We start from the raw sequence: 14607 nt of genomic DNA, 5'->3' as shown, positions 1-14607 counted from the left end.
ATCGATTTACAATCTTATTATGTGTAAAGAAAGCAGTGACCTGTTTCATTGGAATTGTGTTGATATTTTTTGCACTCTATTCTTGCACATGTAGTCCAGCAGTATAATGTGATTGGACTGAGTGCGCTGCCTCCAAACGACTTCGTGGATCTGCCCCGGGTTTTGGCAGCAGCACAGTCAGCCCGTAGCAGAGGATTCGGAGACGAGCTGTGGGGAGTGGGCGGGGCTTGTGAGGAGAGAGGCTGAGCCCAACTCTTCACCAAATACAGTTCAATGAGCAGCAGCTAGTGCGAGGAAGGTCTGCTCATTCCTGCTGGGTATCAGGGGCAATCACAGGAGTTGGAGTGAAAGCTGTATCCCATTCATCCAGCCAGCACACAGACCTGCTATGACTTGTTCCCACACAACCATAACCCATTGAAGGCATCTTTCTCTGACTTGGAGTCATTGTGGAATTTGGATTTTTATTAGAGGAAGGAACAGCAGTTTTGCTGTGATCTCTCCCAATCGAGAAGAAAGTGCAGCATTTGTGATACAAATAGCTTTCCATGTGTAGTAATGACTAAGGATTGCAAAGCAGAGCACATTGGATCCGTTTTTCCAGAGGGATCACTCTCAGTGGATTACTAATGGGACTGTACATAAGCTAGCCCTGATTCTGCACTGCCTCTGCATGTTCCCAAGGTACAGTGTGTGCTATTCTCCCAGTGTGTAAGCTGTATGTCAGACCATGCTATGGTCCTATTGCATGTCATGCTGTCTGTTACTAGAAATAATTTTCCTGTTCCATTGTAAAGCGCACCGGAATATACTGATAAGTAAATGTGGGCAGGTAGAGCTAGCCATGCCCATGCTCTCACGTGCAATCAGAGTGGGCGCAGAGCACAAGGGGGCACAGGCAGCTCTCTCTCTCCCACACAGATACAAAGGCAGGGATGGTCTGGGGGGCTCTTCTTCCTCTTCTTGCATTGTGAGTGAATGGCTCGGAACCAAGCGTGCAAATGCTTATTCTGTGCATTAGAGAAACTTGTGAGTGGCCCGGGGGTAGCTAATTGCTGCTGATGGGCTAATTGTCCCCTGTCTGGCGTTTGGCGGTGGGCTCTGTGCATCAGCAAAGACCCCCTCAAGCACTTAAAGGTTTAACTAGGATGAGAGGGTCGCGATGGGGTCGACTGTAAATAGCTATTACATGAAAACAAGCTACATTTCCTCTCCCCTCCTCAGTTCCGGGCATTTACCCTGGTATCCCCTAACCAGGTTTAACAATGTCACTCTATATATACTCATTCTTCCCCTGGATGACATAAAGTTGCATAGAAACAATATGAATGAGTCTTTGAATGTGCTGCCCCGGCACACCCACCAATGTGTCCCTATGCTTCCAGTGTACCTACAGTATTTTCTTGTAGTCATTTTAATTTTGTATTATGACACATTGCAATTAAAAGGCTAATGAAATACATAATGTAACACTTCTACAGTGCTAGAGAGGATTATGGAAACAGTCCTATTGTTGTAGAGATATTTTGCAGTGTATTGTTCTACTTTGATATTTTCAATCCGTTTAGTTAAGTTTCCATAGTGCAGTTGGCAGAAGCAGCACCAGTGCCAGAGTAACAACATTGCATTTGCCTAGTAGTTCCCACACGCAGGGCCGCCTTATACACATAGCTACATCACCAGCGTGGGGGGCACGTGAACTGGGGGCACTAAAGTGTGTTGCTGGGAGTACTTATACATTATACTTTTTAATAACAACACTAGCATATCATATGACAGTTTATTGGTGGAACCCCCACAATATTGCCCTACTCCCTCTCCCCCCAAACACAACAAAAAAAAAAAAAAAAACAGCCACCCTTTAATACAATCTAGCAAGGCACACATGTAGTTATTGGGGTGAATGAAGGCGCAGTGACTGAACGCTGCGCCCGGGTGCTCGCAGATGAAATGCTCGGTGGCTGCTGCTCTGCGTTCCCATGTGTAGAGGGGCAGTCATCTGAGAGTAATGTTCTCTAAGTGCTCTGGCTGCGAATGTGAACGGAGATAGTGGGAGCTGAGGGAAGCTGGCTGCAAATCCCCCCATGTGTTGTTTTTCCTGGCTGCCTTCTGGAGCTTTGTTCTGCCTGGTACATTTGGGGAAATGGAGCAGAAAGTCAGGGAGCTGGTGTGGGCTGCTTTACTCCCAAATGGGCCCTGAAGCTAAATGAGATCATTACTGATAAATGTATGGGATGGATTTGGGAAGCTCTGCGAAGTCAGTGAAAACATACAGATATGATGACTTGGTGCTACCCACCCACTGTCAGACCTATGCTAGATCTATAAAAGCCATTATGTATGTTGTACACCCTATTACTGTACAAAAACTAGAGCATAAAACACAACATTCAATTATTTAAATCATGTAACAAAACTATTGCTGTCTAGTGAAGCAATCTGGGCTGTATACAAGAAATGACTTTCCCTGTGTGCCCAAAGAGCAGTAAGAACATTTAAGTTGGCCTGATTTAATATGTATTTTTCTTTTAGTGACTTGTTAGAGTAGAAAACACACGTGGTGTCTGGAAGATACAACAAAAGTTAATTGCATAAAACCTCTGTGTCTGCTCTGTGTCCGCCTTACCTTGTAATCTGGACACCCAACCGTTTCACTGCTCATAGCAAGTCATTTGTGCCCACAGCATCTTCTAATGGCCATACAGTATAAAAGTGCTTATTTCCCTTAAGTGTGCTTCTGTTTATAACCACTCTGCCAGGAGTCTTGTCCTTATTGCTGTAGAAAGGATTGATTTGTCTTTCCCATTTCCAAACTAATAAGCATGTAAAAAAGAGAAGGTCCTGTTTAAATGTCTGCTGGCTCAATGCATGGCAAGCAATACATTTTCTGGGTGCGCGCTTCAGTCCACTTTTCTTATAATTTGGGATCTGGATAGCAGGTTTGCTGTGTGGTTGGATTAGGGGATAAACCAGTATATTACTGGATGCTTATTGCCCTGAACTAATACAGAAAAGGCATAACAACTATAAAGTCTGGTAACTCACTGCTGCTTGCCCTTTTCAGGCTGCAATTGTTCCCAAGTCAAGTGCTATAAACGTTAATTATTAACTTAACTTTAAACAGACAGAATTCTGTCTCCAATCTTGAAAAGTAAATGGAATTGATTTGTGTATAGCCAACAGTTTGGTCTTGTTCTGTTTCCAAGTAGCTTTAAGTTTATAATAAAAGGTACATACTGTTTCTATTGTATAGGATGAAATAAAAAAAACAAGCTCAGATTCACTTTTATAATATCTTTCTTGGTGTTACTTGGTTTGTAAAGATTTGAATGAATATCATTGAGTCTCTTAACTTTTTTGAACTGGTGCCTCCACATTGATTAATTGTGTTTTGTAGTAAATTAACACCACCAAACCTTCCTAACTTACATAGATGTAAGGATAATTAATATATATGCTTGTCTTAATAGCACATGCTTTTGTTTAAAAACATTAACTTTTAGAATTGTAAGGGGCATATGTATCAAAGCTTGATGTGAGATAAAATTGTGAGATATATATCATCAACCAATTAGCTATTAACTTACATTCTGCAGGCTGTGTTTAAGAAATGAAAGTTTGGAGCTGATTGGTTTGATATATATTTCACAATTTTATCTCACATCAAGCTTTGATACATATGCCCCCGAATCTCTAAATCCGAACAATGTTTTCATTGCTAAATCCTAGTATATGTGCAATACATGCTGGTAATCTAGTTTACATATTCAGTTTAATAGACAGACATATGTAAAAGCTGATGTACAACAATGTATCATATCACAAGAGATAATATCCAGCAATAGGCATGTTTTAATGAATTTCAAATATTCCATCATCGAGGGACTGTTTAATCTTTGTTATAGTTGATTGCCAGTCATATGCTTTTGTGTTCTTACATCCACTAAGGTTGTTTAGTTTTGATCTGTTGAGTGATAAGCTTAAGCAAGCTCTTTAAATGGATAAGAGAGAGATGAAATGTATATGTCTATATATTGTTTTAAGGCGCATGGATTTATGATACATTGCTACTTGAAGATACCAGCAGATTGTGACTCTCTTCTGAGCTGGTAATTGGTGTGTGGGAGACTTGCCTGCCAAATGTATCGGGTGGATGGGGTCTTAACCTGCCAGGGTGTATATCCTGTGATAAATCCAATGATGTGTTTGTATACATGACAGCAAATTTGTTTGTGTGTTGTGCTAAATGACAAAGGGAACTCCCTCATTTTCATTGCAAGCCCCTCAGATTGACATTTAAAAGGGACAGTGTTGACAGATATAGTGACTGCAGACCTGTTCTCCTCTTTGTTTATCTGCCACTCATCATTGTATCAAAGACAGAATTAATTTAGTTTCTGATAACACTACTAGCTGGCAACAGGCCATGTTAGGAAAAGATACAGTGTATATACAACACCTACTGCAACTTTATTTTATTGTCTTGATTGTCTTTTATGATGAAGACAGCATTTTAACCCTACTGTGGGGTAGTGTTTATATTTTCAATAGCAGTACATTATTGTAATTACAATGTTTGCATAAATATGTAAAGTTGATTTATATGTGGTTTTTAAGCATTCTTCAGTAACTAACAATGCACATAGGAGAAAATAATAGGTTTTAATCAAGTGGTTGTGCACAGCTCCCCTGGTGGAGACTCTGTGATTTGCGGTGATGGATTTTTCTCTGTAACTGTTGATTTTTGTAGATAGATTTGACATATTTACATAAATAATGGCCTTATTTGGGGCATTTTGTTATTAAGGAAATTTATCAAATGTTGAAGTAAATTAAATTAGGGTGGCACTAAAAACAGTCATTATTGATTTTAGCCCAGACCAGAATTTGCTATATTGTCTACCATACCACTTTTGGCAGCTAAATTGCCCATTTAATTGGTGCCGGGTGGTCTTTGTGCTGCAGAGTAACACTTCTTCAATGGTTTTTCTGAATATTTCTTAATGCATGTTTTGTTTTGTTTTTTTTAAATAAAGGGACTGGATTGTGGTAATGTGGCGTGATATACTCAATGGTTTCCTCTTGTTCACCATTAACATTATTTTGTGAAAACAGACTCCACATAAGCTATCCAACAGCTCTTTCCATTACATGAATTGTTTAACCTTTTCAGAAAAGAGCCAGATTAAAATGACTCTGAAGGAATCTCCTTGGAATATGTTGAAAGTGTTCATAAGCATGTAAAATAGATGTTTCTGTATAATGTGCTATAAGGACAATAAATAATCATGCTTTCTCTTTGTGTTTGTTCCATCACTTAGTAAATATTGTGTAGAATATGAAATCTGGCAACATCCTCAAATCGCCACAATATACTGTATACTGCTTTGTTAACTTGTGCTCCAAAATGGAGGTAGCCCTTTTATGGGCAGAATTGCTGAAGATTGTAGTCCAACAGTTCACTCTCAAGCTGTGCCTTCTCATCAGTGGCCCATGGTGACCATTCCAGAGTAGCTGTAACAGGGAACAGAAGAGTCTGCTTAATTAGTCACTGGCTCTATTTTGTTCTAATAACACAGCAGTCTAACGCCCGGACATTATGTGCTTTTATCTAGGCTTATCATTTCAAGACTAAATAATGCTGGGTACACGCTGGCAGATATATTGGTTGATCAATTGATTGGCCAATATATATGGGGTGCCCGTCGGCCTGTGTGTACCAGTGATGTCTGTGAACGACGTCCTTCACAGACATATCGTGTTGGCTGTGCTGCACAGCCTGTGCCCGGTATCTGCAGATATATTGGGGCATCGTACTGTGTGTGTGCGGGCAGTCAGCTGGCCAACTGTACACTTGCTTCCGCAAGGAGGGGTGCGCGCCCTGGACAGTGGGATCCACCCCCCTCCAACACACAGAACACATGATGGTTGTTCAGTGTGTATGAACAACCATCATCTGCAAATATATCTGTGCAGTGAGTACCCAGCTTACATGCAGGCTTTGTCCAGAGAAATGAACAAAGGAGAGGATATCTAAGGATGGCCGTTGACCATCGATAGTTAACCACCCATGATTTTGCCATCAATGATAGAGATCCGATGATTCTTCAGCCATCGATGGCACAGAGCCCTGTAATTTTTTTATTTTTTTTTCCAGTAAACCTAGTTCTGCCTCTCAACGCGAACCCGCGAAGCCACTGATTGGCACGCTGACTTGTGAGTAATAGAGCAAGGACCACCATCAGTGGGGGAAACCATCAATGGTTCCCCCGTTGATGGTTTCATACCATCGAGTTAAACCATCAACGGTATCAGTAACCCACCAATGTCCATCGCTAGTGCTTTTCTACATTGCCAACTACTGTGTACAATTTAATAATTTACTCCTCCTCATATCCGGAGCCCCATGCAGCAGATTTCCCAGGGCTTAGCCAGTAAAATGTGTGGACAGGTAGACTAGTTACAAGCCCCTCCTCTCATTCTCCTTTGAATTTCGACCAATGTAAAGAGGAGTCCCTGGGAAAAAACTGCATTTTTGCAGCCTTTAGTTCTCCGGGTAAGGAATTGGGGTGGGACATTGTAGTACAGCTTGAAAAGCAATTTACAGAGTAGACTCACATATTCTTATCTGAGAAACTGGGTTTTCTTCCTTGAAAATATGCAGGGCCGCCAAGAGCCAAGGCGGGCCCCGGTAATAGGGGGCGTGACCTAATCTCGGGAGGCGTGGCCATGCCCCCTTGCCGAAATAAAATAAAAATGATTTGCAGCGCCGTGAAGGGGGGCGCTCTGAGCCCCCTCAGCCCGGCGCAAAGCCAGGGGGGGCGCGATCAGTGTGATCGCTCCCCCGCACAGGCATAGGAGACTGCTGTGGCTGCTGCTCAACAGCCATGAGCAGTCTCCAACTGCAGCTCAGAACACGCTGTGTGCTGGGCTGCTGTGAGGGAAGGGGGGGCGGCATCGGACCTGGGCCCCCGCCGGGCCCCTCAGGAAGCCCGGGCCCGGGTAATCTGTACCCGCTCCCCCCCCCCTCTCGGCGCCCCTGAAAATATGATCTGGGTGAATTACTGTTCTGCTATGTTAAAGACATAGGTAATAAAATAAACATGATTTCGCAAGGAAAGAGCTGCGAATAAAAAAAGGATAGTAAAATATGTGGGAGATACAAGATCTTATAAGAATACAGATGGAGCCGATATTGCTGAAGTGAACAGTAGTCTTTGACTAAGGGCTAAGTTGAGAATTTTTGTCATGCGTATGTAATCTATTATAAATGCATACATTTTTTTTTTAAACAAACAAAAATCACGTAGGGAAGCATTTTATTACTGAGACATCTGATAAATTACAACTGGTATTTACATGCTACAGCAGGGGAGGGTAATCTTTTTTTCTGCCGAGGGCCATTTTGATATATACAACATTATTTACGGGCCCGGTGCAGGCCACGCCCCTCTGTGTGACATCACACAGGGGCTGGGCCACGATTGCTGGTGTTTACAGCAATGCCTGGAGCATCCTAAGGATGCTGTGGGGAGCTGTAAGGGCAGTGGTTTCACAGTCTGAAGCGTCCTAAGGACGCTCCTGGTGTCACTGCTGCATAGATTCTGGCTGCAGGGAGCCATTGTAGGCAAACTGCTAGCCAGATGACGCTAGCAGATAAAAGCTCTGAGGGCCAGACCAAATGATTCCGCAGGCCTTATATGGCCCCCGGACCTGAGGTTCCCCATCCCTGTGCTACAGTATGGGGATTCTCTTTAGGATGGAATTTTTTTTATTTGTGTCCTATCTCCTGCACCCTCAATCTCCCATCTAATGTGGCGGGAGATCGGGGGGAAGGGGGGGGGGCAATATTCAACTGTTTTGGGTGCCCATGACTATTTGCACATGACGCACCCTAAAGCACAGGGTTTAGAAACATTAAGTGGTTAAATCCATGCAAAGTCCTCTTTAGCGTGTCCAAAGTACTTTTTGCGCATTTCTGCTCGCCACCTTGAAGGTGCAAGCAGGAATCTGGGCACTCGCCGTGTTCGCGTTTGATCGGAGCAACAAATGAATTGCGCTGTCAGGTGCTTATTACTAATAGTCGCACGCAAAAACAATTGAATTCCCCCCTTACTATTGAAACAAAGTGTAGTGTGCAGTATCCCCGACCCCTAGCAAAGAAATGATCAATAAGCTTTAATAAGCCTAGTGGAAGTTAGACCGCAAAAGCTAATGTCTGCTCCTTTGAATAAAAAACAATCAATGTGTCACTGATGCAAATAGACTTGATTTTGTGGTTGTATATAAATTTAGTTATACAGTGTCAATTATTTCATTCAAGCTTGAGGTTTTTCATAAATAACATCTGTGTATTAAAATATTTAGTGGTAGATTTACTAAAACTTCTAAAAAGTAAAAGTTGTGATGTTGCCCATAGCAACCAATCAGATTGTGTCTATCGTTTTCTAGGTTACAATAGAGAAAAAGTAGCTACAATCTGATTTTTTTTGCTATCTGCAACACCACCATTTTTCATTTTGAAAGCTTTAGTAAATCTGCTCCTTTAGTAATCATTAATTTACATAAGGTAAATAATACCAGAATAGCAGCCAGTTCTGCTTATAATTTAATTCCCTAAAAACACATTAATCCAACATAGCTTCCCTTTATAAGTGATACTATTGATATTTTGAAATTCACCTCCTAATCCCTTCTGATCATTGGCTAACAGGAGAATGTCACCCATAATAACTTCTGCTTAGTCTTTATTATACCTATGTAATTACCAGACAGCTATTGGGAGAACAAAAGGATAAAGTGTAGTCTGATCTTTATACATTAGAGTTGCATCTTTGTTATATTATATTGATTGAAAATCCTTACTCAGTGTTTGTTTCTCTTATTCTAGTTCTCAATGTTTCACATGGTCTGCTCTTTAGTTAATTCCTGTAGCATCTTTAAACGATGGCCTAGCTAGCTAGCGAGACTGTTTGCCTGATATTCATCTATTAATCATGGAAACTGCTTTCTTATGCGGTTGCCATAGCGCCAGGGCCTCAGATAGTGTTGGGGTGCCTTGGGGAAGCTGTCTGTATAACAGGACTTGCAAGCCTTGCAGTTATTTTGGCAGTAGCAGAGCTTGAAAAGAACAGAGAGCAATATCCAACATTATTCAGTATTGGATTAAAAGAGGCAATTCCTAGATGTGTCTCTGTGGACCTTGTTATGTGAACATCCAGCTGATATGTGTTTTTTCCGGGATATTTTTTTCCTTTGTTCTTGTAAAATAAAAAAAAGAAACACTGTTCAGAGAGTGGAGTTACCTTAATCTTTCAGGGAGGGCACGGAATGCTTTTCATCACAACCAGTGATAAATGTCCTCAATAATGACAAGAGTTTAGACCTCACAAGGAAGTTCATGTTGCCATAAACAAATCTCAGTCTAAGCTATAACCAAGATTCTGTTTTCTTTTTTTTTTTTCATCTTTGTTAATTTTGCAGATGGAAAAAATAGTTTCATATAACATTTGGCAGTATAAGTACCTAATTTAATAAAAACCAAAAAATGGAGCACACATGACCTTTGTCCAATAGCAGCTATTATCCCATTTTTGGAACAACCCTCATAGAAGCCAAGTCTCTCTAGTTATTGGCTTTTAAAGGGCATGAACTCCCTAAGGTTTTTTATTTAAAAATAGTCATATTTTATTGGGAAAAAAAATCTTTTTTTTTTTTTTTTTTTTTATTTGGAATTTGACTAGTTCTGGATTTTAAAGTGGCGGCAAATTTGGGACACGTGGCTGCTCTATGTTTTGGATGACTATATTTTAATGAATAAAACCCCTGCTGAGTGCAGCCTACCATCTGTTCCCATTTCCAAAATGCTTTATGTGAAGGAGTAGCGCAGTGTAGTGTCAATCACTCTGATTGTGTTCAATATGGACCCCATTGTTCTTTCTTCAGGTTGTCCCTTCCAGCATCTAGCCTCATCTGCCGAAGGATGAAATTACATATCTTATGGTCTGAGGGCCCTTTCACACGTGGGTTGCATATTTTTTAGAATCCAGAATATTAAGTGCCCAAATCTTACAAGCATGCATTGTAAGGATAACTCATTTTACATTGCATTGTATTGACAGATTCCCGTAAAACTTAGCATGGGAATGATAACCTAGCACATGATTTACAATGTACATATTTACAAAATATAAGTTATTAAACATGAAAGAGCCCCGAAAAACATTTTGAAATGCATACGGAGACTCAGATGGTGTAAGGGTTAGCATTACTGCCTCATAGCACTGAGTTCCTGGGTTTGATTCCCACCACGGCTCTAACTGTGTGAAGTTTTATATATTCTCCCTGTGCTTGCGTGGGTTTCCTCCAGGTACTCATGTTTCCTCCCATACTCCAAAAATATACTGGTAGGTTAATTGCCTCCAACAAAAAATTTACCCTACGGTGCATATGGTAGGGAACATAGATTGTAAGCTGTACTGGCGCAGGGACTGATATGAATGGCTAAATTCTCTCTGTGAAGTGCTGCAGACTTTGTCTGCACTATATAAATAACTGGTAATTAATAATCATAAATGGTAGGACATACTGTACAACTATTGGCCAGGGATGAAATTGAGGCACTAAGTGTAAGTGAATCACATATAATCAGGTATTCACATATCCTCTAAATACATTCATGGACTTCAGTTTTAGAAGAAAATCACAATAATTTTAATTATGTCGCAATCCAGTCTTAATTATGTTTACACAATATGCTGAAATAATTTAATTTGATAATATATGTGAATAAATGATTAGTTTAATGTTCTCGGTATATTATTGTTTTTTTTCCCCTAAATTGATTCTAAAGAGAGCAAAAGCCATTTTTATTCAATGACCTAATAATCTAAAGCTAAGTACACACCAGGCAGGAATGATCCACAATTTTATTTTCTGACAGCTGGAAGGATCATTTAGACATCCGATAACCTATCTGTATGATCAATATATTTTTAAATGTGTTGGGCCGAACATGTACACACTGCTTTTATGGCACGATAACGGCTCATCGGGATCAACCAATGTTATGCAGCACTCCTGATGTTGGGAGCTGGTCTGTTTGGTTTGTAAATGACCTTTAGCCCCAATGCTGCACACACTGTGCAATAATCAGACCAACCAAGCATTGGCTGATCTGCCTGGTTATTGCTTAATGTGCTCCTACTCTATCTTAAATAACTATATTTAACCAAATGGCCTATAATTTGCAAGATTCATTGACTGTAAAAAATGCTATAAAAATATAATATATCCCTCCCAGCTGTTTGAGAACAACAAAAATGGGCTTTTCGGGGAAGTCAGGGGTTTTGGCACATTGGGGAATTAGCTTATTACAGTAGGTCCTAATTTTGCATGTTTACAAATTGGGATGTATGACAATGGAAATGTTCATTGTTCCTTGGCTGAATACTTCCCCCGAATGCAAAGAATGATTGGCAACAAGAGGCTGATGTGTAGAGTACTGGTTGCCACAATAGTGGTCTTTAATAAAACCTTAACATCTCCTTTTAAAGGGACTCTATTTGTGTTTAAATCACATATCCTTTAAATACTGACGGCTTTTTAGTCCTCTACAAACTGTTGCAATACAGGGGTATTCCTTACCAGTTAATTAAGTAAAATGGTCATAGGCTGTGGTGAGTGTTATTGGAGTAAACTGCTCAAAGGACACAACAAGAAACATTATCCATACTACATATTGAATTACTTATGTTCTATTTTATACCTACATGATCATTTATAGATGGATGTAAGCTGGCTTTTATATTTTGGGATTTTCTATAACTTGCATTAGACTATAATTAATATATTCTACTTTAAAGAATACATTGAACAAAACAGCATTGCTTTTGCATTTGCAATGGTGAATTTTAATTGCAGTTCTTATCTGGGAACAAATTCATACTGTATGCTTTGTGTGTTGAATTTGGATGTTATTACAGCATGTACTAGTAAACTTGTCAATAAATATTGAATTAGCAGTTTGAACTCTATATTCAGAAAACAAGAGGCTGTATAACCCTGACTGTGAAATTACATTTTGTTGCTACTCACAGCATACAAGGAAGAAAGACGTCATTTTATGGGTATTGTAAAATGGCATTACAGGACAGACTAAGGGGCATATGTATCAAAGCTTGATGTGAGATAAAATTGTGAAATATTGTATATGTCACCAAAAAATCAGCTACGAGCTATCATTTCTTAAACGCAGCCTGCAAAATGTAAGTTAGAAGCTGATTGGTGATATATATATATATATATCTATATATCACATCAAGCTTTGATACATATGCCCCTAAAAGTAGACCTTTTTATATATCTTTAGCGTGCAAATATAACTTTGTAAAAATGTAAAGTATGAAGGCACACCTCCTCCAACCATCTCCATCGCATATAGCAAATTACATATACAACAACATTTGTTGAAATATAGAACAAACAGCTTTAATAACACAGTATATTACTCTTGGCATATCTTGGCTGTCCAGGAGCATGTGTTCATCAAAGGATATTCAATTCTGGGTATTCCACGTCTAACTGCAATAAGTAACAATATACGAAATAAGATCAGTGATGACTTGGAAACTGTAACATCATGAAGGAAGCTAATCTTGCTATACCTGTACATTGAAGCTGTTATGTCTTTACTTTCTAAATACTGATAAAATGGTTTTTACACAATATAAAGATGTATTTGAACATCTGATTCGATCTATTTAAATACATATTTATGTTTCCACTTACACGCACCATTCTGCAGCCGGAAATCTAGAAGCTTAAAAAAGTCTAACATTTTAAAAGCAATAAAAAAGGATAAAGTGGCTTTTACTGTGACTAGCTACTCTAGAATCCCAGACGCCGAAATTCTTTGGGGAGTAGTCTCACGCTTTTAAGCACCACAGTAGTGTTTGATCTTGCCTCTGACTACCATAGACGGCAATTAGCACCCAAACCTCAGCTACTATGGAAAGAAAACATGTACTGGCTTATTCTACTCACCATGCTTAGGGATGATGCGACCCTGGAAAAGGTATTTATCTTTCTTAGTACAAGAAAGACAGACAAAATTGACCAAGCCATAACATTGTTGTCAATAAGACCCCTTTATCTAAAATAGCATAACATAGCATAGAACCCAGCTGAAATGTGCAGTACTCCTTAGTAACCTATTGGTGATTAACCTTTATAGTTTTATTACACTATCCAGAAGGTTAAATAAATATTTAAGATCAGACAATGGACCTGATTCAGACCTGCTCGTTAGCAAGTGGCCGTTGCAGACGATGTTCGCTAATGTGCGCATGGGTGCAGCTCGCAGTGCGCGTGCGCAAACTAGTACGAGCGATCGGAATGTGCTCGCTCGCCCTGCAAAGACAGCCCAGTGGAATGAGTGACAGGCGAGGCCGTTTGTGGGTGTTAACAGGGACAGGGCATTAGTAACAGGGGAGTGGAGGTACAGATGCAGGCGTGTCAGAGTGTTTTCACGCTGTTTCTGGGGCGTGCATAATTAACAGGCAGAATCATAATACACGTCATCTGGTTGAATAATACACTGAAGTGCTTGCGGTAGGGTACAGTCAACCGCAAGTGCTGCGGTCAGATTCGATGGAACATGTTGTACCGATGGTTGTATATACTTCCTGGAGATGACGTACGCTAGTGGGAGGCTAAAGACAGGCTGGTGGGTGTCTGTAAACACAAAGCGATCGCTCGCCAAGACATAGTGGGCATGTTTATGCCTTGCCGTGCGAGCGGCTGCCTTGACATCACTTAGCTGAATTTCCATATGCTGTTAGCGAGCGGCCGCATCTAGCGAGCGGGTCTGAATCTGGTCCTATGTGTAATCAAATTGTAAGAAAATCATGATGGGTGTAGAGGTTACAGTGGATTGGGGGAAACACATCAAGCATTGCAACGAGGATAAATGGAGAAGTTGCCCATAGCAACAAATTGACTTTTAGCTGGTATTTTTCATGGACATTCTATAAAATGATAGGTAGAATAGTGTTAATTAATAGGTCTGGCACATGGCAGGGTGCCGGACCATAAAAAAGGGGATTATTGCATGCCCCCAAAAAGAGGATGTGTCCACGAGAAAATCTGGGCGTACCCTTAAGACGCGTCCCCTTTTCGTCACTTTTGGGGGCATGCCCAGCACTTACGGACATGCTGGGCTGCCCCGAAGCTCTCCGCTCACTATGAATAAATGCCGCGCGCATGCGCGCAGCATCTATTCACCGGCAGTGAGCGCCGCAATTCCCCCCCCCATCCTGCAGGACACACTGGCCTGCAGGTGGGGATGGCACCCGACGGGTTGCTTCAGCAGGGTGCCGGCAGGTAGGTCAGGGTGCATTTTGCCATTTTAAAATTGGACAGGGCGTTGTGCCCTGCTAAAACAGCTTAGCGGGAAGACTATAGGAGCTATGGACAACTTGTCCACTTCTCCACTGTTTACAATGCTTGATACCCCCCAAAATCTTCAGTTATTTGATAAGGAACAGGAATAATGAAAAAATGTGGAACTAAAGTGGTTTCATTTAAGTTGTTTCATGCATTTGTATT

General features: G+C 40.6%; 1 protein-coding gene and 1 long non-coding RNA gene across 8 annotated transcripts in view; one reads left to right on the top strand and one right to left on the bottom strand.

Annotated features, from left to right (window-relative positions):
* The first annotated feature begins 286 nt into the window (after window positions 1-286).
* The window catches only part of SEMA6A (semaphorin 6A), a 206460-nt gene continuing 192139 nt past the window's right edge, over window positions 287-14607 (top strand). For all 6 annotated transcript variants that reach the window (XM_088477712.1, XM_088477711.1, XM_088477709.1 and 3 more), the window contains exon 1: window positions 287-684. The gene's annotated coding sequence lies outside the window, so the exon portion shown is untranslated. The remainder of the gene's footprint in view (window positions 685-14607) is intronic.
* LOC148518137 (uncharacterized) overlaps window positions 12262-14607 on the bottom strand; it is a 42337-nt gene continuing 39991 nt past the window's right edge. For both annotated transcript variants that reach the window (XR_015879226.1, XR_015879227.1), the window contains exon 3: window positions 12262-12582. This is a non-coding gene — a long non-coding RNA (uncharacterized LOC148518137). The remainder of the gene's footprint in view (window positions 12583-14607) is intronic.

This window comes from Taudactylus pleione, unplaced genomic scaffold (assembly GCF_031769625.1).
Source record: "Taudactylus pleione unplaced genomic scaffold, aTauple2 ptg000202l, whole genome shotgun sequence".
Taxonomy (NCBI): Eukaryota; Metazoa; Chordata; class Amphibia; order Anura; family Myobatrachidae; genus Taudactylus; species Taudactylus pleione.
This window is presented reverse-complemented; position numbering and strand designations above follow the sequence as displayed.